The 24,592-nt window shown below is 36.4% G+C and overlaps 1 long non-coding RNA gene across 1 annotated transcript; it reads right to left on the reverse strand.

Annotated features, from left to right (window-relative positions):
* Window positions 1-1,097: 1,097 nt before the first annotated feature.
* Window positions 1,098-24,592, reverse strand: LOC308683325. Its single transcript, XR_014029247.1, has 7 exons — window positions 23,900-24,592; window positions 19,915-20,025; window positions 18,411-18,476; window positions 18,059-18,133; window positions 17,106-17,279; window positions 8,405-8,485; window positions 1,098-1,229 (listed from the first exon to the last, which is right to left on the reverse strand). It is a non-coding gene; the product is annotated as an uncharacterized lncRNA (long non-coding RNA).

Consider the following 24,592-nt stretch of genomic DNA (forward strand, 5'->3'; position numbering starts at 1 on the left):
GCCCGCCTACTTTGATTTGATTGGTCATCTCAAATATTCTGACATTGACGAGAAGTGAAAGACCAATGAGGCTCAGATGAACAAACACACACACACGCGCGCCTCTGTTTATGGCGCTGCTGCGGACTGAAGATGAAGAACATTATTTAACCTTGTCAAAGACAAAAAAAATATATATATATTTTTAGAATAACAACATTTCTTACTCCAAGTTTTAGGGGTGCTGAGCTCCTTTTTAGGGGTGCTGAAGCACCCCTAAAAAGGGGCTAGCCTCGCCCATGGCGTTGGCTAATGCAGTTTCACCATTTTTCATTTTGTCTTACTACATATATTTACGAGGGACACTTAGCTTTTTTTTTCAGTACAGAAAAATAAAATATAAGCATTACACACATGGATTTATTTAAATAATGCTTTCAATGAGTTGTTAAGGGCAACTTTATCCTTACTGGATACAAATCTGAATGTATTTTGCAGAAAACATAAATTAGGCCCTAGACAACCATGCCTGGCTGTTGCTTAGAATGTAAAATGTAGCATAACAAGCTTGATAATTTGAGTAATAATTTAATTTATTCCATGATCCATGGCTTTGTGTCAGGTGGTTCTTTGACTATGCCATGCACGGAAATAGTTAAACACACACCAATCCATTTTCATATTTTCAATGAGCAAGGCAAAGCTGGCAATGGTAAAGAAAACCCTTGTAGATATATGAGGAAGAAGCCTTAGGAGTAAACAATATGCACATGTTAATTTGATTCATGTTACCTCACATATTTAATGACATTTACTTTCCAGAGAATTGATTAAAATTTAAATATATTTAAAAAAATTAAAGACACATGTAGTAACTGCTGAGCATAAAGGTGAATATAGTCACAAAGTCTGGCTTCTGCTGATGAGCTGGTGCTGATTGGAGGACCTTGGAGCGATATGACCCACAACTTGCTCCTGCTGGACGAGTTCTGCCAGAACACCTACACGAAAGATCCCTTCCCTAGGAAGTGTTGCAGCTACCATAATACCGTTCTCAAAGATTATAATGAGCTTTAATAGAACAATCTAAAACATTTGCAATGAACAAGGAACAGATTGTGCATGGCAGACACTGGCTATGGACTGCATATTACTTTATTATTTAATGAAACATTACTGGCCAGGTGGGTGTGGGAATGAAGGTGGACTAGAGGTCGATCTGTGCATCTGACGATCAACTATCTCTTGAGCTGTTTTGTAGAGAAAAGAAAAAGAAAAATGTTAGAGCATCCTATAAGGAAAGTTACTGTGGGTTAAAATACTTATTTCTCACAAACAACATTGGTAGAAACATGAACACAATACTGTCAACAACCTTCTTAATAGATACTTAACACTGTGAGAATCATGTTCAATCTGATTTCAATTCCACAGCTATTTAACCCTCTGAGGTCGACAAACGCGCCGGCGCGTTTTGCTGGATTTTCTCCACATTGTAGCACTATAAACTTAAATTTCTCCGTCATTTATGGTCATACAGAAAAAAGAAATATAAAAAAAGAATCTGTGATATTTCTACTTTTGTATGTGTCCACTTACAATCAAATCAAAACATTGTGCTTTTGTAAAATAAAGAAAATAAACAGGGTGTGCGTTCTGCCTCTCCGTCGCGGTGAACTTTTTTTTCTTGAGCACGTCTATAAACTGAAACAAAACTCTGCGAATACTTGTCACACAGTTATGAGCCATATACCTTTATAAACATTTAAGTGTGTACTTTTAAATGATCGGATTCAAAACGAAAACAAATATTCTCTGTTTAAGTAATTTGTATAAAACCAACAAGATGTCCAGATTCTCAAACGCTTGCTCATTACAGTTAATTTGGCCACGCCTACTCGCGCAAAAGAGATTCACATGCAAATCTCCACATGGAACGCGATCGCCCTCATTACCTCAACAACAAAACACTTCACTTCACTTTTCGTCGAGTTTGAAAGACGTGGCTGAGCTTACATTGGATTTACATCAGGAGAAGAACGCGATTTGAAGACAAGAAAGATAAGGTAAGAAATTCTTACATATTAGTTTGCTATTGTTGCATAAATTTCACATTGCAGTTGAACTGTTGCTAGATGGTGAATATTATAACATTTAGACCCGTGTTTACTGTTACTGTGTTTGTGGATATCTGCTCAAACGTAGATATGTATTTGGTAACCATAATGTTTTATATTTGAGCGTGATCGCGTTTGAATGTATCTTATTTTGGATCGTGATCACGTTTGAATGTATCATATTTTGGATCGTGATCGCATTTGAATGTATCATATTTTGGATCGTGATCGCATTTGAATGTATCATATTTTGGATCGTGATCACGTTTGAATGTATCATATTTTGGATCGTGATCGCATTTGAATGTATCTTATTTTGGATCGTGATCACGTTTGAATGTATCATATTTTGGATCGTGATCGCATTTGAATGTATCATATTTTGGATCGTGATCACGTTTGAATGTATCATATTTTGGATCGTGATCGCATTTGAATGTATCTTATTTTGGATCGTGATCACGTTTGAATGTATCATATTTTGGATCGTGATTGCATTTGAATGTATCATATTTTGGATCGCGATCGCGTTTGAAAAACAAACAGCTTCATGTTTTTACTATTATCTCATTTCATATGGACCACTAATGGAAACATTTTAAGTAACATGATAATCAATATATTTTTCTCTAGCTTAGTTGTTACTTAAATCTTTTGGAAGATTTATACTGTTATAGGTTATTATTATTTTATCCAGCACTGCGCATAGCTTATGCCTACAAGGCACAACAAACCTGGTGTTCACTGTTCATTATATCTTGTTGCAAACATTTGTGTGTGTGTGTGTGTGTTCTGTGAATTTTAAAAAACAATTTTAACCAGAAAAATCTAAAATTTATTCCCAAAATCGTGCAGGCCTTTCTCTTGATATCAGTATGTTCACTTTTTTTTCAGGGCCCAGATGACACTGATGACTGCTGAATTCAAAATTCACATGAGTCTCTGTACATGGTAAAGTGAAAATCAAACACCTTGGAAATTAAAGGTATGTATGTTTTTAGGAATGGCACAAAGGTCTCTGTCTTTGGATCATTGTTTTCAATAAGTGCTTTTTTGGCATGTGTTGTGTATCTTTGGACGATGCTGTGTTGTAAATAAATCCAAACAATTTAAAAGCCATTATTTTTTAAATCTCCTCATTTACAGTATTGTGCAAGGTTGCTCAGAATGACAGTGCCTGATAGCTCCTAATAGGGCCGTTAGGGGAGGTTCTTTGTCTTTCTCAGGTGAGAAAAGCTTACATATTAATGAGCTCTCGCATAAGGCTTTTTCACACAAAACACGTCATAAAATTTTTAAATCAATATATTGTCTTATCTGAATGAGCAGTCAGGGTGATTTTCACATAGTTTTGCAGCAAATATTCTAGGCTACGTGATACAATTTTCAAAAGTCTTGTGAAGAAATAATCAGTATGGGTTTCATGGCCTTATTTCAGTGAGAATTTTTTTTTGTATTTTCACAAACCACGCATAAATGTCATTATCTCAAAACTACAAACTTTTACATACATGCTGTTGATATATTATTGTAGCAGAGTTTGTGCTGAATACAGTGTAATTAGACTAACCATGAAAATGTCACAAGTAACAGAAATAACCAGAAATGTCAGAGCATGTCAGAACACCTCCAGGGCCCAGAAAACAGCTCAGACCTCAGAGGGTTAACTTTTAAATGTTTTGGCCTAAAAAATGTGACATCGCTTAGAGCACCTTTAATTTTTGTCACATACAGCAAACATCTCCTCACCATCTGCTAGCTGCCTGTCCCCTGAAAACTGTAAAGAAACGTAGTCTCTGTAGACAGCCCAGGTTCCACAAACAGCAACAAAAACAAACTGGGCTCACCCACACCGCAAAACCAACAAAATGTTTCAGCCAATAACCTACAAGGAGGGTTTGGGGTGGGTTTTGGGGGGGGGTTCAGGGTATCTGCACATTTTTTAAAGTCAAATTTAAGACTTTTTAAGACCTTTTTAAGACCAGAAGAAATCAAAATTAATACCATGCATTAGGGGGTGTGCAATATCGACAAAATATGTCTCAATCGATATTTTCAAAGTTTTGTTGGTAATAATTAGATATTTTACTGATTGTGTTTTTGTGCTTGGTGCTATGGCTGGTTTAGGCCTGTTGTTAACAGCTGACAGACGAAGATATTCATATTTTTCATACTCTATGCAGTGCAGTGACAGAAAGTCACTGCCATCTTTAATTGATTTCCAGGGGCATTTTCACCTATTTATTGACATTTGTAGATGTATGCATCACCTTTGTCAAATTCTAACATTCAAATTAAATTCTATTAGAATAATTACACAATACCAGTGTTACCAGTCAAATTAAATCATTAAATCAAAATCCATCTTTCCAGTGCAGAGGTGACACAGAAGTGGCATCAGATCTGGCATTAATATATTTACACTGTATTTACAATTGCATAAATAAAGCTATGAGATTGTTAAATATGAAATGATTTCTAATTTTAACATTCTACTTAAAAAGTACTCTAAATATTAGGGCTGACTTCTAATAGTCGAGGATTCGACGATTCGATTCGGAGAGGTCTGATTCGACTATGAACCTCATAGTCGAATACATGGGCGTCAGTTTGGTTTGAAATGTGCTGGGGACAGAGACGCATTCGCATTTTCAGAAGGGCTGGGTACCATTTTTATTTTATTTTTTCAGGTCATGTTTTGAAAGACGATGTCCTGTAGCTTACTAATGTAAATAGATAAAAATGTATTCAAAAATCTACTTCACATTTTCAGCAGGGCTGCGGAGCGGCTGTGAGTTGACTCCACACGGTTCTCATGTGCGTTAAAAGCTTTACATGGTTTAATGTACCTAAACAATGATTACCAAATTCCCCTCTCATTTTGCTCCACATAACCACTTAAAATGATAAAAAAAATCGAACCCAGAGTCCAATTATTATGGACGTTATCTGATATTAAGCGTTTCGGCTTCACATTTTCAGCAGGGCTGCGGAGCGGCTGTGAGTTGACTCCACACGGTTCTCATGTGCGTTAAAAAGCTTTACGTGGTTTAATGTACCTTAACAACGATTACCAAATTTCCCTCTCATATTGCTCCTCATAACCACTGAAAATGGTCAAAAAATCGAACCCAGAGTCCAGTTATTATGGACGTTATCTGATATTAAGCGTTTCTGCTTCACATTTTCAGCAGGGCAGCGGAGCGGCTGTGAGTTGACTCCACACGGTTCTCATGGGCGTGAAAAAGCTTTACGTGGTTTAATGTACCTAAACAACCATCACCAAATTTCTCTCTCATATTGCTCCTCATGTTTATGAAATGTTATGATATATGTGTGATATATGTGTTTTTTAGCTCTTTTGTTTGAAATGGAAAAAATCGAGCTGCTATCTAAAAAAAAAAAAGAAAAAAAAAGGTTCGACTATCAGTCGACTACGGCAAAATCTAACGAATCAGATTCGACTATGAAAATCCTTAGTCGAAAACAGCCCTACTAAATATTAAACTAAAGCTGCCAGTAGGTGGCGGCAAGTCACTGTTTTAATCATAGATAATATCATATAATAAAGGCCTTTATTATATGATATCTATGGTTTTAATAAATGAGTTGAGGGAGTCATTCATTCAACCGATTCGTTCAAACGGCTGATTCATTCGGGAAGCAAGTGATTGTTCATTGAATCATTAAATTGATTCGTTCAAAACGCGGATTCCAGTCATAAGCTCATCGCTGTCAGTGGCATTGAAACTCTGCTATGGCTCCATTTTGAAATTCTCAGAGAAATAAAGGGAAAACAAACAATAACAATATTGTTTATAAAATGTAACTCACAATGGTAATTTATTGTTAATTTAACTGTTATATAAATATATAATCACATTTGCAATTGTGCACGGGAAAACGGAAGTCTTGCTGATGTGATATTGTAGGTCTATGAATATGATAACAACATATGATATAAATATGAGACAAACTCATTTGGGAACAGCCTACCTATAACTGCACACATCACGCAGTGAAAGCACGAGAGACAAAAGTGATGTCAGCTCACAGTGCCTCGTACAGCGTTAAAACAATGATTACAATATCATAATAGACAATACACATCGCAAACCACTACACACAAGACTGAACTTAGAACTGAACTGACATTTACCAACTCGCTTCTTCTCTCCTCCTGTTTTGCGCGTGTAGGAGACGGACGTAATGCTGCCGCCAAATGCGCGAATGACGCGAAATGTCACGTGAACAAGCAAATCCGCAAAGAAAGAATAAAAAAGTACGCTAATTAGATGGTTCTAATTTAGAAAACATTAAGATATGTTTAAGTCAAATTGCCATCGAAAATTTAAGACCTTTTATAAGTAAAAATAAGACTTTAAGACTTTTAACCTGTTAAGCTGCAAGCCCACTTTTGAAAAATCCCCAGAAATGACATACCCACACTGAAACAGATACAGTTCATGAACCCTTTGCACTAAAAGCACAAGTATGATCTCATTTGAAAGCTGACACCTGGCAGTTTATTGTAAATGTAGAATTAATTATTGTCATAATGAATTTTTTTTTTATAAATAGCTTTAAAGTTTTGTAAAGTTATTAGAAATTTATTTTTATGAAACATCTTCATGAAAATAAAATTGAAGTTGACCCTGTAGCAATCTAGAAATGCACTACAGCTAAAGCCACATGTCTAAACATTTTATGTTTAAAATCTGAAGATGATAAGTCTAAAACTCTGTATTTAGTTCATTTTTTTCAAGATAGAAGCACCAAGAGCTAGCTAGCATGTTAGCTTAGCACACCATCAATACATGACAATTTATGAGATTAAAACCATGTTTGTGCTTCAAACTTACTTTAAAACGCAAGTGAAGTGTTTTAAATAATCTTCTGTGATCTAATTTGACATCAGATAAAAAAAATCTGACAGAAAATATACTATTTGATCATATTCTGCACAATGATGGTCTATAGATTAGCATTACATTATACATATAATCTATTATTATTAAAATACCTGGCATGGCTTGAAAAACACAGGTAACTCGAATATCATTGCAATCATGTTTATTGTCTTCAAAATATCTGTATCTGCATGATACAGCGCTATCTCTTGTTAGCTTTGTGTGTATCTCTGGTATCAGTGACGTCCTGGAATGTCACATGATTATGGCTCTTCTTCATGTCCCATATATGGGTTATTATTGTGCTTATAGCGCCCTCAGGCTTCTGGTATGAATTGAAAACCCAGTAAATGAGAGTGCCAAACGCTCATAAAGATTACATCGACGCATTTGGGTATAAATTCAATAAATATTATTCCTGTCAATAGAAATCTGATGTAAACCTATGAGAATCTATCAATATTTCTCCAAATCTGCACATTTTTGAGCTAAAAGCCCTGAGGGACGTTGTTTTGTGTATCGCTGTCATGACGACAGCACGGGAGTTTTTTTATGAATGAAAGCGGCTGACGCGCATAATTCATATTAAAGGTATCGACTCATTTTTTCATTTCATAACTCCTGACAGAAATTTAGAAATAACTGTCGCTATAAGTTTCTCAGAATACAATAGTGGTCAAATACTGAAACTTGAGTATTATATCTTTTTAATGATGTATAGTTTGTCAAGGCATAACATTAAATCTGATAGTAAATTTGAACTAAATAAAAAAAAAACGCTTCAGTGCGCGGGCGCACTGGCAAAGGTTAACAGGTTAAAGGCCTTAAATTTTAAAAATCTAATTTAAGACTTTTTAAGGATCCGCGGACACCCTGGGGGTTAGTGTGCGGATGAGGAGGAGGGAGGGTCGAGCTAGCCTCCGTTTTGTTTGACAAAACTTTCAGCGTCAACAAGTAGTGACGTCACCCAACATCACTTTGAGCACCTTTAAAAAAAACACTTTGTTTTGCTCATTTACCAGTATTGCTGAGATCAAATGTTAACTGGTAGGAGCAGCACCGTGTCCTAACCAGACACGATAAGATTCTCAAAAATTTGTCACAGTGGTAAAAATCACAGCTAATCAGAAGAGCGCGCACTCAGCAAGCTCCAAGCACTCTCAACAAAATGGATAATTACACAAATCCATGAATATTACACCTTTTTTTAACATTATTAAAAATACATAAGAGTTACTGAAACAATTGTCTGTTAACAAACAGTTTGAACGTTCTTGGCAACGGTCTGTTATAGTTCGCAGCGGTCTGTTATCAAGAAATAACAGACCGCATCCTACATTGGAATTCAGCCAAGCCATGTAATAACATTAAATAATGCACATATACACAGTACTATACCTGAAATCATCATACTTTGTTCCAGCGGTGACGTCGCAGAAATAGTCTGGTTAGGACACGGTGTTGCACATATTCACTCGTCTGAAAGAAGTAAATGAACATAGCCATTGTATTACATGTAACAATTGTGGTAATTACATGTATACCGTTAACAGTTACGGCTCATAAATACATGTAGAATATCAAACCTACATTTCATATAAATATTTTAGCAAAACTTTTTTTGCTCTCCCATCAACACACAACCATCAAATGCAAGTTATACACTGGAGAAACGCGTCTCAAGTCCACACGTATCTGTCAAAGTATCTGACGGCTAACCACGATAAACTACATGCTTGGGTATTAGAAGCTCTTTCTCTGCTACTGTCAGTTTTGTGATCTATGCCTGACTCAAATAATCCTAGCTTCTCCAGTCATAAAAGCTACTGCTAGTTCAAATTTGACAGATGAAGTCACACTTTGATTGGACTTGTCGCGTCAATTGTGATACATTTTTTTAGTTGTATGGATGTCGCCATCTTTGACACCTTATTCACCGTCGCTATAATTATAGGTGATGGTCACAAATAGATTACATGCTTGACTTTGCTTACTTGTTCATCCAGACAGCACTCAAAACGCTATTATAAAACAGAGCCTACCTATGAGTCATACCAGTTTTTTCTTACTTTTGTTAATATTATTGGGTTAAACTGGCTTCTGCTTTACAACTTGTTTATACATGTTGAAAGTGTAGGAAGGTCCTCACCCAAGGTTTGGCCTGCAATTTATAAAAGTTAGTTCCAATCCTTAATTTTTCTGATTGGTCAATAGCTGTGTGTTATTCACAATAAAACACAGCCATGACCGCTTCACCCAACGGTTCTATGTATCACTAGTACACAACACCCCTAGCAACCACTCTTAGCAACTTAAACATGTTTGATCTCATTGATATTGTTCATTGATATTGAAGCTAGAGTCAATTATTTTGAGGGATTGAGAAAGTGAGTGAGAATCCATTTGAATGTCCGCTGTGATATCTTGTAATTTTAACAGTAAAGGGGTTTTCCCATGACTTTCCCATGACTCTGTTTACCGACTGACTCACTCATAAAAGATAGATTTTTGCTGAAATAATGTATGTAACTTCTGTTGCTGTTTGTGGTCAGGGACTACTTTTTCCAGCAGAAGGAAGGCTTTTAGTGATTTCATGAAAGTTGCATAGATACATATTTTTCAGCTTTAATATTTGTATTGTGTGGTGACTGTTTTATAAAAACAGTAAAGTACTCAAGGCTAGTGATGTATCATAACTCTGCTTCACGTTAGCTGTGTCCCAATGTGAAGGCTGAATTCTTGGAGGTTGCATTTGAAGGCCGATTGCGTCACGATGAAGGCTGTCCCAACTCAATTCTGCATCCTTCGAAGGCCGGTCGTCATCGCAATGTTATTCAAAAGCGACGCCAAATGCACCCTTCGTTTCCCCGTGAAAGGAAGGATACATAAAATGATCCTAAGCGGCCTATCCCACCCCATAAGTCATTGCGCGCCGGTGACGACTGCATTTATTTATTTATTTTTTAACCCTCAGGGGACCACGGTGTTTTTGGGGCCTTTGAGATGTTCTGACATGCCTTGATATTTGTGCTTTTTTCAGTTATTTATAAACATGTTAATGGCAAAGGTGTAAATTTACTCTATATAGCACAAACAGGGCTACCATAATATGCCAGAAACGTGTATGTAGATGTTTGTATTTTTAAGAGAATAATGTTTATGCGTGGTTATTGGAAAAAAATAAAATGAAAGTTGCTGATTTAAGAACACAAAACACATATTAACCCTCTGGAGTCTGAGCTGTTTTCTGGGCCCTGGAGGTGTTCTGACATGCTCTGACATTTGTGCTTTTTTCAGTTATTTATAAACATATTAATGGCAAAGGTGTAAATTCACTCTATATAGCACAAACAGGGCTACCAAAATATCTGATCAACATGCATGTATATGTTTGAATTTTTAAGAGAATAATGTTTATGCGTGGTTATTGGAAAAAATAAAAATGAAAGTTGCAGAAATAAGACCTCAAAACACAAACTAAATATGTGTAAATAAGACTTTTGACTAATGAATTGTGTAGCTTTGAGTTCTGGCTTCAAAATGGCGTGAAAATCATCCTGCCTTATCGTTCTCATAAAACAGTACATTGATTTGAACTTTCTAAAACAGTTTTTTTGTCAGAAGAGGTTTATGCATGGGAGGGGTGGCCCATCAATATTAATGGGCCAATGGCCATCAATATTAATGAGATTCAGACCAGGGGTGTGACATACACTCTTTCAGTGGCTAATGGGCCATCAAGTGCCTGAACAAAGAAGAGGAGATTCAAAGGTTTTGTTTTTCAATCTGTTTTATTGTAATTCCTCTATGTGGAGGAACTGAATGTTCTAAATTTGCTCTAAGCAAAATAAATGTGAGCAAAATTTATTAATCAGTCTGCTATAAAAAAAACAACTGTGAGCGAAAAACAAAAGTAAAGGCAGGTATCTCACAGTAAATTCCTGTGCCCCGTTTATGCGGGCAACAAGTAATTCAAATGTGAGCAAAATAAAGAATCCTGAAAAAACTATCACAGGTTATAAAAAAAATATATTAAGCAGCACAACAGTTTCCAACATTGATTTAAAAAAATAGTCATCATATCAGAATGATTTCTGAAGGCTGATGGTTAGTGGAAGGTGGTCAGTAGAGCACACACATCTGAACACAGTCACACATCTTTATGCCACTCCTGAAAACAGTTCCTGTTTAACTGAAGACATAAGTGAACATTGCATGCCTTGCATTTCCATGGTGTTAACTGCTTTTTACCACACACTGCTTTGCAATGAACACATGAGCGGCGACCAACTGTGGCAACATCCCTGTCATCTGATGCCAGCTCAGCTCCTGGAACTGGCACATGGTCACTATTGGTCCGTTTTGGTGCCGTTTTCAGTGACACACCACAGAGCTCTGTTATAAGCTGCTCCATAAACTCTTTATGGGACAAGTTACCATGTAGCTCTTTGTGCACAATGAAAGAGTTGGTGGAAGCAATGTCCAAGAAGTGTAGAAAGATCTTTCTGTACCACTTCATGGTTTTATCGATCACTAATGGCCATGGGTAAAAAAAGACAACAGTTTTTGTAATATCACACAAGAATATGTACTTTTATATTATGATGATGTAAACAATTATATTTCCTCTGTAAATATTATGTCTGTGGACTTACTCGGGAAGATTCTCCATCACACTGAGAACTGAACTGCGTGCCCCTCTATGGGGTGCTGGAGAAGGAGAGCAAGCTGCAGCCATATTCCTAAAAAACAACAACAACAACAACAACAAAAACTGTTAGCATACATTATCCAAAGCAAACTGATGGGCAATTAATTGTTATGGACGCACAATCTATACATGTATATATCTGTTGATGGTCCATAGGACAGAGAAATATCACTGTGTCACCGCGAGTATCTGTTGATGAGCCATTTAGACCGCACGCATTTAGTGATGCTCGCAATGAACGGATCGTTCGCGAACGACACATCACTACATTTCAAACATTTACACCTGTATTCACAAACATGAAACATCTGTGCATAAGGCAGTACTGAAGCATGATAAGCAGTGTCATAGTCTAACCAAAACTATATATATATATATATATATATATATATATATATATAATACTAAATCACATATATATATGATATATCATATATATATTTAGACTAAATCACATTACACTTAAGCAGATATTCACAAATAAGGTACATAAGACATACGGCAGTAACGTTATTTCTGCATGATAATCAGTGTTATAAGCTAATCAAAACTGAGTGAAATATATTTAATATACAAATATGTTTAGAGAGTAATAGCCTATCACATTGAAAAAGTTTACACTTGAGCATATACACGAATGTTAAGGGATATTGTTATGCAATCTTTCATGTAAGATGCCAAAAGCTAGCCAACACTAAGCAGATATAGTCTGATATATCAGAAAAATAATTATATAACAGTAAAACTTACTCTGAAATTGTGTCCTCGGCGGGATCAATTCACTCTTCAAAATGCTGCCGTTCGTCGTCCGAGTCTTCATCTTCCTCGGAGGAAAAGGTGCATTCTTCCTCGCTGTCCTGAATCATCTGAAGGGCGTCTTTACCGGAGAAACGAGCCACTCAAAACGCGATGAACTATCAGTAAGTCTCATGAAGAAACTGTGTTTTTATGGCATTGATCGAGGGGCCTATGCGATGCATACTAGATCATCTAACTATTTACATGTGAATCGCGCCGAGGGCGGGGCGGCCGCAGCTGATTATAGAGCTAATGAGGGGAGAAGGAAAAACGGTACCTCTCCTTGCTTTCAGACAGATTACATGAGTTGAAAACATTTGTTTTTTATATAAATTACTTCATTTAAAAGAAGAGGTTTCAAGCTTTTTCGGACGCGTTTCAGAATGGACTACACGGACAGAGTGAAGGCAGAACTCGCTTCGTGTTTATTTTTCTTTATTTGGCGAAAAGCACAACACTTTGTTTTTATTGTGAGTATACACAAAAATAATACACATTTAACAGAATCGATTGATGTATGAAACTTGCTTGTAATATCAAAGTCCACAGAGCAAAATTAATTTCTTTTGAACTGAACTGAAAAAAAGTGAGCTGGTATCGCCGGCGATACCGTCGACCTGAGGGGGTTAAATATGTGTCCACAAGACTTTTGACTAATTGATGTTTTCCCTTTAAGTTCTAGCTTCAAAATTATGTGAAAATCATCCTGCCTAATTGTTCACATAAAACACTACATTGATTTAAACATTGTAAAACAGTTTTTTTGTCAGAAGAGGTTTATGCGTGGGAGTGGTAATGGGTCATCAATATTAATGAGATTCAGACCAGGGGTGTGACATAGACGCTCCCCCAAGTGCTAATGGGCCATCAGGTGAGGCAGCCTGAACAAAGAATGAGGAGATTCAAATGTTTTGTTTTTCAATCTGTTTTAATGTAATTTTGTAAAAACAAAAGTAAAGGCAGGTATCTCACAGTAAATGCTTATGCCCCGTTGATGCGGGCTCTAAGCAAATCAAATGTGACCAAAATAAATAATCAGTCGGCTATAAACAAAGCAATTGTGAGCGATAAATAAACAAAAGTAAAGGCAGGTATCTCACAGTAAAAAACATTTTGAAGAGAGTCTGGGGAGTGTGTGTGTCAGCAGAACTCAGCTGTGGTCCAAGTTCCCGGGCAGGCAGGAAGCTCAGAGTCTGTGGAACCATATCAATGTCAGTCTCTGTTTTCCATGACAGAGTGGACTCCTTGTTGCTCGTCTGAATGTTTGTCTTGGCCCTCTTTGCCACATTCCTATAAAAATAATAATGTTAATAAAGGTTGATCAAAGTACTATCAGCATGTCAGGGCAGGGCAATCAGCATGTTGATAAAACAAAAAATATATAAGCTCTTTTATATTAACATTACCAAACAATAATTGTAATATTGTGCATGCATAACACATTTTTTGCAAAGTAGTAGTTAAAAAAAATAGTAGATAAATATGTACTTACTCTTTTTGATTTCCGTTGCTCCGTGTCCTGCGAGTTGCAGTGGAAGGCGAGAGTGAACAAGCTATATTCCTTTTAAAAAAAAGTTGAAAACTATTTTTATCATATATTTTACAGAGTACTATTCCAGCACATGCATAACTGATGGACATTTAGCAATGCTGATAAAGCAACACAATATAAGCTCTTTTATATTAACATTACCAATCAATAATTGTTATATTGTGCATGCATAACAACACATTTGTTGCAAAGCCACACAGGCACATATAGGCTGCATTTGTATCATCACTAAGTATATAAACAAAATGTAACTAACATCTGTAAAATAGTAGGTAAATATGTACTTACTCTTTTTGATTTTTGTTGCTGCGTGTCCTCGTTGCAGTGGAAGGCGAGAGTGAACAAGCTACATTCCTTTTAAAAAAAGTTACAAAACATATGTAACATCAACCAATCTCCAAAAATAAATAATAAAGTCATACAGGCTCATAATATTAACACTAAGTATAAACAAAATTGAACTAACATCTGTAAAATAGTGGGTAAATATGTACTTACTCTTTCTGATTTCTGACTGTGTTGCTAAGCGCACTCCGAGTTGCAGGCGGAGGTAGTGATGAAGCTACATTCCTTTTAAAAAAGTTGAAGAATATTATGACATAAATATAACTATAGTAGCATTAGTCTATAATGAATAACTGATGTAAATAATTTCAGACGCGTGCAATAAGCCTATATGCGTGTCAATGGGCCATTAACGGAGAGGCACACCGCAAACATTAGCCTAACACATTTGTGCACTTCATTAACTGGGTATATTTACACATTTCAGCACATTTACACACATTTAAAACTGATATTTGCGAGTATGCATCGTTAATGATAATGAGGCAGCATTTATATAGTCAAAATATAATCTAAACACCTAGGGCCTACTAGGCCTACTTTCTAAAATAATTTCTAAATTCTATCTTTCATACATAATGATCTAAACATATCATTTAGGCTACACATACAAATACAAATTTCCTAACCAAGGGGTGTAGCATATGTACACAAAAAAAAACAAAACAAAACATTTTTGATGTTGAAATGGTACAAGATATTAAATTCATGGTATAGATATGCACTTTCATTAGATCGTGTTGAATAAAGGTAGATATCAAATGTCAATACTCTGGATGGCAAGTCCAGCCTGTATAATATGTAAGCTCATGTTTTGAATAACTTGTCAACTAATGCAAGTAAGAATACATACTTACTCATCCGAAATTCTATCCACGGCTGGATCAATTCGCTCTTCAAAATACATACGGTCGTCATCAGAGTAGTCGCGCTCCTCTTCTGATGAAAATCTGGACTCTTCGTCGCTAGTATCCAGGACGAACTGAAGGGCTTCCGCACCGGTGTACCGTGTCATCTTCCCAACGCGCAGGTGACGAAATGATGAAACTTGAAGCGTTTAATACATTTGCTTGGGGGCGTTTACCTGTTTTGCATAGATGGCTTAGCACATTATCTTGTGAATAACGCGCTCCGTGAGTAGGCGTGAACGAATTAAAGTCAATGAGCTCGTAATAAGCTCGACTGGAATCGCTCTCTTTTTATACAGATTACAGAAGCTGATAATATTTGTTTTTTATATAAATGACTTCATTTAAAAGCTGCGATCTCAAGCTTTATGCCCGTGGGTCTGTTTGCCTGTTTGACTGAATTTTCGCGGAGTTATAGATCACTTTCGAACGCGTTTCAAATGGGAGTTTACATACAGAGAGAAGGCAGACATCGCATCATGTTAAAGTTTCTTTATTTGTCAAAAAGCAAAACACTTTATCTTTATTGTGAGTATACAGAAAAAAAAAAGAAACTGAACAGGATCGATTGATGTAGAACACGAAAATTAAAGATCAAAATTAACAGAGCATTTTGTGTTTATTTTTCATTGCTAAAAAAAAAAACGAGCAAAACGCGCCGGCGCGTTCTTGGTCCCCTGAGGGTTAAAGGCGGCCAAGACTAGATTTCAGTGGTGGACAGCAAATTCACATTTAAATGTATTATGTTTTCATTTACTCAAATCGCTAGTGAAACCAGAGTTAAAGTTTCTTAAAAGCTTCATCTTAACTCCATCATTGCGTGGCTTCATTTGTCAGGTAGTTTGAGGCAAAACCTCTGCTAATATTAGTTTGATGACCTATCTGTAATTTTGCACTAGTCTATCTCACTTGTGTATTATAAGAAATATCACTCAACCTATAAAGCCCACAACAATAAGAAAAGCAGTAGATAAGGCAATGGGGTTTCACTTTTATGTGTTTTTGTAGTGCCATCATGAAAGCCATGTCTACAAAGGTTTTAACTAAATTTGAGTATCCAGAAATATGATTTCTGAAGTATTTTGTATGCATGTCTTGGTGTCATATTTTGCCGTGTTAATGCACTTAACCTCCTGAGACCCGAGAGTTTGCCTGGTGTGCATTTCATAATTGTTCTTGCTATTTGGGATAAGTAGGACCTAATAAGTATAATAACTAAAATTTGTTTTTGTACAGGAAGTAGTTTTTGCAGAAAATTATGTCCTCATGCATCATTGCACGCGCCAGATGGAGTATACTGAATAAAAAAACAGCAAAAACAAAAGCAAAAACATGCAAAAACAGCATACACTCGATTTCCTCCATTGTCCTGTGTGTGTGGGTAGCGGGAGTGTCTCGCGTAAAAGATTAAGTCATGGCAGTTTCCTGCCGCGTCGCTATGACGACCAGGTACTATTGTGGAGGTACTATCTGCAATGGAAAACGGAGCGAAAAGCGGGCCGAGCCGAGCTGAGTCGAGGCGAGACGAGGCGAGTCAAGCTGGTACTGGTAATGGAAAAGCGCCATTAGTTCCTCATGACCGTTGTTTTGTTTCAGTGCCTCTTTTACACACACAATAATTTTTTTTACATTTTTTTGACACATTTGTGATTTTGTTTTATCACAGATATTTTGTAAATTTGAATCATGAAAAATTTTAATTGAAAATGTTCATGCAAATAAACAAGAAGTGTCTTTCAACATCTAGGTTGTTGAAGTACAAAAGAAAAACAAAAAAACATGTACCTGATAGTGGAGTTTGTGGGAGAAGGGACAACTGGAACTATAGCAAAGTCCTGGTACTCAGATGGCCACTCCTGGTTTCCTCCATTCAGAGGCTTGGACCGGTTGCTGAAGAGTGTCAGGATGATGGAGGCACCACAGCCAGACACAGGGTGGACCACACATCAGGTCAGAATTCTGCACGAATCAGGTAAGCAGGTTAAACTACAGTGTAAATGAACATTATCAAAAAAGATGGTAAATCACATGACATCCCATGGCTTAATGCTTGCATGAATTAAATTCACGAACTTCGTTTCTTTCAGCATCTTTTGACAACATTGCAAAAAAATGGAAAAAGGCATGCTACACTTCTAACATCTCAGAAACGGAGATGCCTGGAAAAAGAATTCACAAGTAAGTTGTCAAAGCATATTTTACTTTTCAAAATAGATACACTTAAATGTAATGTAATGGCTTGGAGCAACGTTTGGGGAAGGAAATTACATTTCCTTATTTATTTATTTTTTTTGGGGGGGGGGGATTTTTTCTTTTAGTTGACAAACAGGGCAGTGTTATTACTTAGAGGTTACTTCTAATCCTGCTTTGTAAAATACTCAAATACCATGATTTTGCTCATAGAAAGAAAATATACACATCAGATGATGAGCCTCATGATACCCCCCACAAAAAAAGAAAATTATTAATAGAGAAAAAGTTCTGCCTGCACACAAAGCCCCGCCTGCAAAGCCCTGCTTGTAAACATCAAGACAAAAGGTAAAAATACAATGAAACCAGTTAAATGGTTGCTAGACGTAGGTGTATGTAACTGCTGAGTGCTATTTTTTTTTCCAGGTCCTGTTATAAGACCCCTGCTCACACAAAGTAGAGCAGGAAAATCATTCAGCAATTGTGAGTTTACATTTTTAAAACTGATATTTTTGTCATGTAATATTTTAATAACATAAAAAATTTACCAACTTCATCTTTCTCAGCTCCAGATGTACCAGTGAGCTTCTCCCAGGCAGACGAGCCTTGGCATGAACACCCACCTGCCATTCAAGGTAAAAGAGCATTAATTGGTATATGGAGGAAATCAAAAACACATTCATTGCAAACGAGTCACAGCCTAACACAAAGAAATACAACATTTTTTTTTTCTGTATAATTAATTAGAGAACACATTCTCTATCAACACCCAAGACCATCTACACATCAGGGAAGAATGCAGAGTAAATATTTTTTTAAAGCCAATTTCAGTCATTATTGAGGTATTACTTAAGGTGTACCAGTTTCATGCACTGTCATGTTAACAAATGCGCAACTTACCAACATCACCTTTCTTAGCTCCAGTGAGCTTGTCCTAGCCCCAAGATGCTTGGAGTGATCACTCACCTAACATACAAGGTAAAAAAGCATTAATAAAACAAATAATATTGTTTACAATTGACTCTTCGCAGGGAGTTCGATTGACAGGCGATCTGACTGCATTACACATTGTATTAAAGGGAATATTTTCGAAAAAGCATAATGGGGCACTTTAAAGGGGGGGGGGGGTGAAATGCTCATTTTCACTCAATCTCCTGTTAATCTTGAGTACCTATGGAGTAGTATTGCATCCTTCATATCTCCAAAAAGTCTTTAGTTTTATTATATTTATAAAAGAAAGATAGGCTGTACTGAGTCTTTCCGGAAAACACAGAGCGGCTGGAGGCGTGCCGTGCGGGCGGTGTGCTAAAGCTGTGTGCTAACCGAGCTAACAACACACAGAGATATTTGAAGCAGTTTTACTCACCGCCTGCGACCGCGAACCTTTATCGTTGTGACTGCTCGATCCTTAAAGGATTTCGGCCGATTGTGGATCTAATGACGTAGACCAGAGTGAAACTCCTTATATGAGCATTTCTCCCGGAAAAGCTCGCCCGTGCACAACCAGACCAGAGGAGGGCGAGACCGCGCACATCAACAGGAACTCAACGGCAGCGCTGCATAGTGTCTCCAAAGTGTGTTTTTTGGATGTGAGGGAAAACTTACCATCATGTTCAGCTTCCCAAAGAACCCAGCGTTAGGAACAGTGAATGCTTAAGGATCGAGCAGTCACAATGATAAAGGTTTGCGGTCACAGTCGGTGAGTAAGAAACTGCTTCAAATGTCTCTCTGTGTTGTTGTTAGCTATCAGCGCTATCAGCTATTAGCTTCGCCCACACGGCCCGCCTCCAGATGCTCGTTTTTTTAGGTACAGCCTATCTGTCTTTTATAAATATAATAAAACTAAAGACTTTTTGGAGATATGAAGGATGCAATACTACTCTATAGGTACTCAAGATTAACAGGAGATTGAGTGAAAATGAGCACACAGAGCCATACTCGAAAAAAACTTTCCGAAACTTGTGACAAACCGGAAGGACAATTTTTGGCACAGAAATACTCCTTCAAACATACAATTTAATTTTTGAAACTTTGTCCATGTTTAGCATGGGAATCCAACTCTTTAACAGTGTAAAAAACTCAGTATGCATGAAACAGCTTTTCACCCCCCCTTTAAATATGATCTGAAAATCTACAGAGGTTTGGAAATTTGAGTCTGGAAAAGTATGGAATATGTGTAGGAACCCTGTTTAGAGATTTGTGTGCTTGCAGGTGCTTCTGGTGTGAGGCGATGGAGTTCCATCTCTGATCAATGTACACGTACGTTAAATTGAAGTTCTAAATTTGTAAAATTATACATTTTTAAGTTTAATAAAGATACTCTCCCAGATAAACCTACTGTATTGCAGCTGTTGAGAGGATGATTCTGGAGACATTACATGAACTAGACATGAAGATGAATCACCTGACTTCAGTGGTCCAGTCCCTTGCAGGCCAATGTTCCAATGTTCCAATGCTAGTGGTGGACAGTGAGGATGATGTCTTTCCTCTCACATCCATGGAAGATCTAGACAATCTGGAAAGACAATTATAAAACATGTAAACATCTCTTAGCTCTCTGAAAACTGTATTATTTGCTGAAATATGATTTTCTCGGTTGACGTTATTGTTTAAAGGGGTGGTTTACTGCCTTTTTTCTTAGCTTGATTATGTTTATGGGCTGCAATATAACATGTCTTCGTGTTTCGTTTGTTAAAAAACGCCTTATTTTTCATAAATTTCACCTTTATTGTAAGCCGCTTCCTCCTCTGTCACTTGAACGACCGGTTGACTTCCTGAGTCTATGAAACCACTCCCTCAGAAAGAGGCAATGAGCTCAGATTGGTTAGTTCGGCCGGTGTGTTGTAATGGTTGTAATTGGCTAAACTGCGTCCGGAATCTTCACGCCCATTACCTTTACGGGCGACAGTTGCATGTGCTCCGGACCCGGTCAAATGTAATGGTGTCAATATTGCCTCATCAGTGTGAGCCAGAATCAGACCCAGAGAGCGGTGATGAAGAGAGTCAAGCAGAACCTCCGCAAACACGGCTCTTACTAAACGTTTCTGAATGGTAATTTTTTTTAATTATTATTATTTTCTCAAAGAATTCCCATACGCTGTTACTTGAAAATGCTACTGCTGTTTGTTAGCTTTTGAGATACGCTTTCCCCCTGATTAAACATTTAATATAACTGAATACGTTACATGACTGAGTAATACCGTTTTTTAAAGATATTGTTTTATTGATAGAATGAACAACCGTTTAACTATTCACAAAAATTACCGGTAGTTTACTCAGTTTGTCGTTTTCTTTAGGTGTACATGTGATAACAGCAGCTGAAGTTCGCTGTTGCGATAATTTTTTGAAGTTTGTACACGTTTCTTATACACACAAAATAACATCGAACTAACTAGCTACTATAACCAAACAGCTTTGGCATTGGTTTGCGTTCTTGATCAAATCAAAAAATTACGTCATAAAGTATACATGGAAAATACGTTTACAAAATTTGTACATATACAAATTCGGGTCCAAAATGTTTGTACGCGTTTGTCATATACTAAAGCCAGCGCTGGCATTTTTTTACATCCTTGATAAAACTAAAACGTACGTCTTAAATTATACAGGCAAATACATTTAAAATGATTAAATCTTACTTGCAGGTTGTGGCCTCTGGTTTTAAAGCTGTAACTGCTTCATGTTGGAGTAATAGTTTCTTGTTGAATCCGACATTGAACTCGTGTAGATTCTGGAAGCTGTCTTCCGTAAAATGTGCAGCACAGAGAGCTAAACTACGATTGTAATTGTCAGGAACATAATCAAACTTAAGTTTTAACCATTGTTGACGAACTACAGCGTCTGTAGGAAGCCTGAACACAGAAGACCTGACAGCTACAGCTCTCCACTATAACTCCTCCTCTTCGACAGCAGAACATGTTCCGGAGGGAGGGTGGATGTAAATGTATGGGTTAGTTACGTATAAAACCCGGGAAGTATCTCGTTGTAGTCCCATTCGAGTCGTTTTTGTAGGCATTAAACTTCCTGATTTTTAAAAGACAATATCTCTGCTTACGTTGAACTTTCAGCGCAGCAACTTTGCAGATACTGTTCATGCACCAACAGCAACATTACACAGTATTTAAAATGAAAAAAGTGAAATAGCAATCAACCACCCCTTTAATAACGAAGAAAAAGCGTAGTTTTTGAAAGGTCACATGTCCTTCAGAAATTATTCTATGCTCATTTGCTGGTTATTGTCAGTTGAAAACAGTTATGTAAAAAATGTTCGGATTGTTTGATGAATAGAAAGTTTGAAATAGGGCGTCACCACTTTTGATCAAGCCTATAAAACTCGTCAAATCTCCGCGAATCACAACAAGCGTATCAGTGAGAACACTTGTTCAAATAGTGCACACACTCAAACCTGATTGCACAACACATTTTTGACTATTGATTCTGCTTATATTCGTAATGCAATGACATTTGTCATTGTCCCAGTCAACGGGACATAAATTAATTCTTAAAGGGTAACTAAACCCCTGGTCTGAGCCTGACTCCACCCACTGGCAATATTTGAAAAATGCTGAAAAAGTGGGCAGAGCCCAGTGGATTGGGGGCGTCTGAGACGTATCTCTCTGCAGGCAAGGGCGTGGTTAGCTGGTACCCTCTGACATCAGAGTGTACCACAACGTCCAATAGGAAAATTCAACTGCAGTAGCCACCGTTCAACCTGAAGAGGGCAGCACTCAGACGTTTTTACACCATATTTAGTAAAATTAAAATACTTTAAACACAAATGTCAAAAAAATTACTTGAATCAATGAACAGCACTAACAAAGCCCCATTCTTACAGATCATTAACTAAAAAAAGTTGGTTTAGGGTTTAGTTACCCTTTAAAGGGTGGGACTTTATGGGACATTTGCACAAAAAGAATAAATAACTTACCGTAGCCTATTTTATAAGTCGTTCCGGAGTTGCATAGTCAAAAAATGGGCGAGGAAGAAAAAACATTATATATATATATATATATATATATATATATATATATATATATATATATATATATATATATATATATATAAATATATAAATATATATATAAATTTATTTCACAAAAATATATATATATAATAATATAGAAATTTATTTCACAAAAAAAATTATTTCACAAAAAAAAAAAAAAAAAAAAAATATATATATATATATATATATATATATATATATATATATATAGAAATTTATTTCACAAAAAAAAAAAATTGTTACAGACAGTTTTCCGTTACGGACGTGCAGCGCTAAGCGCCACTAAACGAATGTTTTAAAACTTTCACAGAGACCTCAAACTGAAAGCACAAAGCCTGTCTTTAAATTTAATTTCGTTTTGTATTTTATTGTATCTTAATTTTAATCGATGTGTCATCGACCAATTGTCTGGGTTTAAATAAGAAATATAGGCTATTCAAAAATAGATAATCAGGACACGGAGGCGCTGGCGAACCTGGAGCTCGTCTCATAATGAACCGAAACTCAGCGTAGGCCTATAAGGTAGCCTATTGCCTCACAGACCTGAGACATATAAATAGCTTGAAATGTCTTCTTTTAAGCAGAACAATTCAAAACGAAAGAAAACAGACTGCGCTGCTTATTTAATTCGTATGAAATGTGCATTTCTATCTGATGGCGCAGCGAGTCGAGTCATCAACTTCATCTGTCTAGCCGACACTGACATAAAAATAACTGTTTTATTAGTAAACAATTAAAATGTCTCCTGCTATATTGAACATATTTGCCTGTTCCTTACAAAACACTAACAGTGGGGTTTTTAACTTTTTTTTTTTTGAGCAGCTGCGGACAAATTCTTTCGACACACACACGTAACACTCTGCGCTTATGTTTTAAAAACATAATTTAACATATAAATAAAAATTTTTAAATGGCCCACTTAAAGTGTTTTTTACAAGTAAATGACTAAATGCTAAAAATGAATAAATTTTAATGAACAAACACAGCACCCCCACTTTCCGTGTCCCAGGCACTGAAGAGTAAATTATGCTGAAAATTCAACTTTGTCATCACAGGAATAAATTTACATTTTAAATATAGCCTATTCAAACAGAAAGCAGTTATTTTATATTGTCATAATATTTCACAATATTACTAGGTTATTTTATTTTTTATTTTTAACCAAATAAATGCAGCCTTGGTGAGCAGAAGAGACTTATTTTAAAAACATAAAAAATCTTTTTTTGTTTGTGTGTTGCAAACATATTTTATGCATTGCTTTTTATATATAGCTTATCCTTGCCCAAACTCATAGAAACCAGTGAAATAAAATCTATTTTGCGGATTAAATAAACTGTAAGGTTTAAAAAAATAAGTTTTATTTGTTAAATTAATTTTGTTTTACCTTTTTAACACACAGGAGCAGTGATGAAGAATCCTGTCCTTCCGTCGCCGACAGAAGCAGAGGCTGAAAAGCACGTTAAAGATTATCTTCGATTGGCTCCAGGGAGAATGCCCTCTTAAAGCCATTGTGTTCTTATTCTATCCATGATTGTTTGTTCGAGAATTTTAAAGTACAATATATAAGAAATTAAAGGTTGTTTTCATACACTAATAAAAACATTTAAATCATAGATAACTGTTGTGTGCTTTCGTTCTGAGTGTAAAATACTTGGGTTTAGTTATATCATGTAGACATAATTCGTGTAGCTGTAGTTTTTATCAATAAATGCTAGGGAACGTCAAAAATGTCTAATTAAAAACGACATCTATGCTACATAAATCAGATGTCTAACAGACATAATATTCTAATAATAAACGTCTCTGATATGTCCAATGGATGTCATTTGAACATCTGACAAGGACGTCTATGCGACGTTTTCCAGATGAGCAAACGCCCTTAGAATTACGTCTTCCAGATGATAATGACGACGTCACACAGATGCCTGTGCGATGTGCGTGTGCTATCTGGGTAAGATTAACTTCGTTCAACTATTACCTGTTTGAAATAAATAATCCATAAAACAAAACGAGCAGGTGCTGGTCGCCCCGCCCACGCTATGGTATCGTACAGTAAATATTCATGGTAGCTCCACCC

Source organism: Scardinius erythrophthalmus (assembly GCF_964197995.2).
Source record: "Scardinius erythrophthalmus genome assembly, chromosome: 23".
In the NCBI taxonomy this organism is placed as follows: Eukaryota; Metazoa; Chordata; class Actinopteri; order Cypriniformes; family Leuciscidae; genus Scardinius; species Scardinius erythrophthalmus.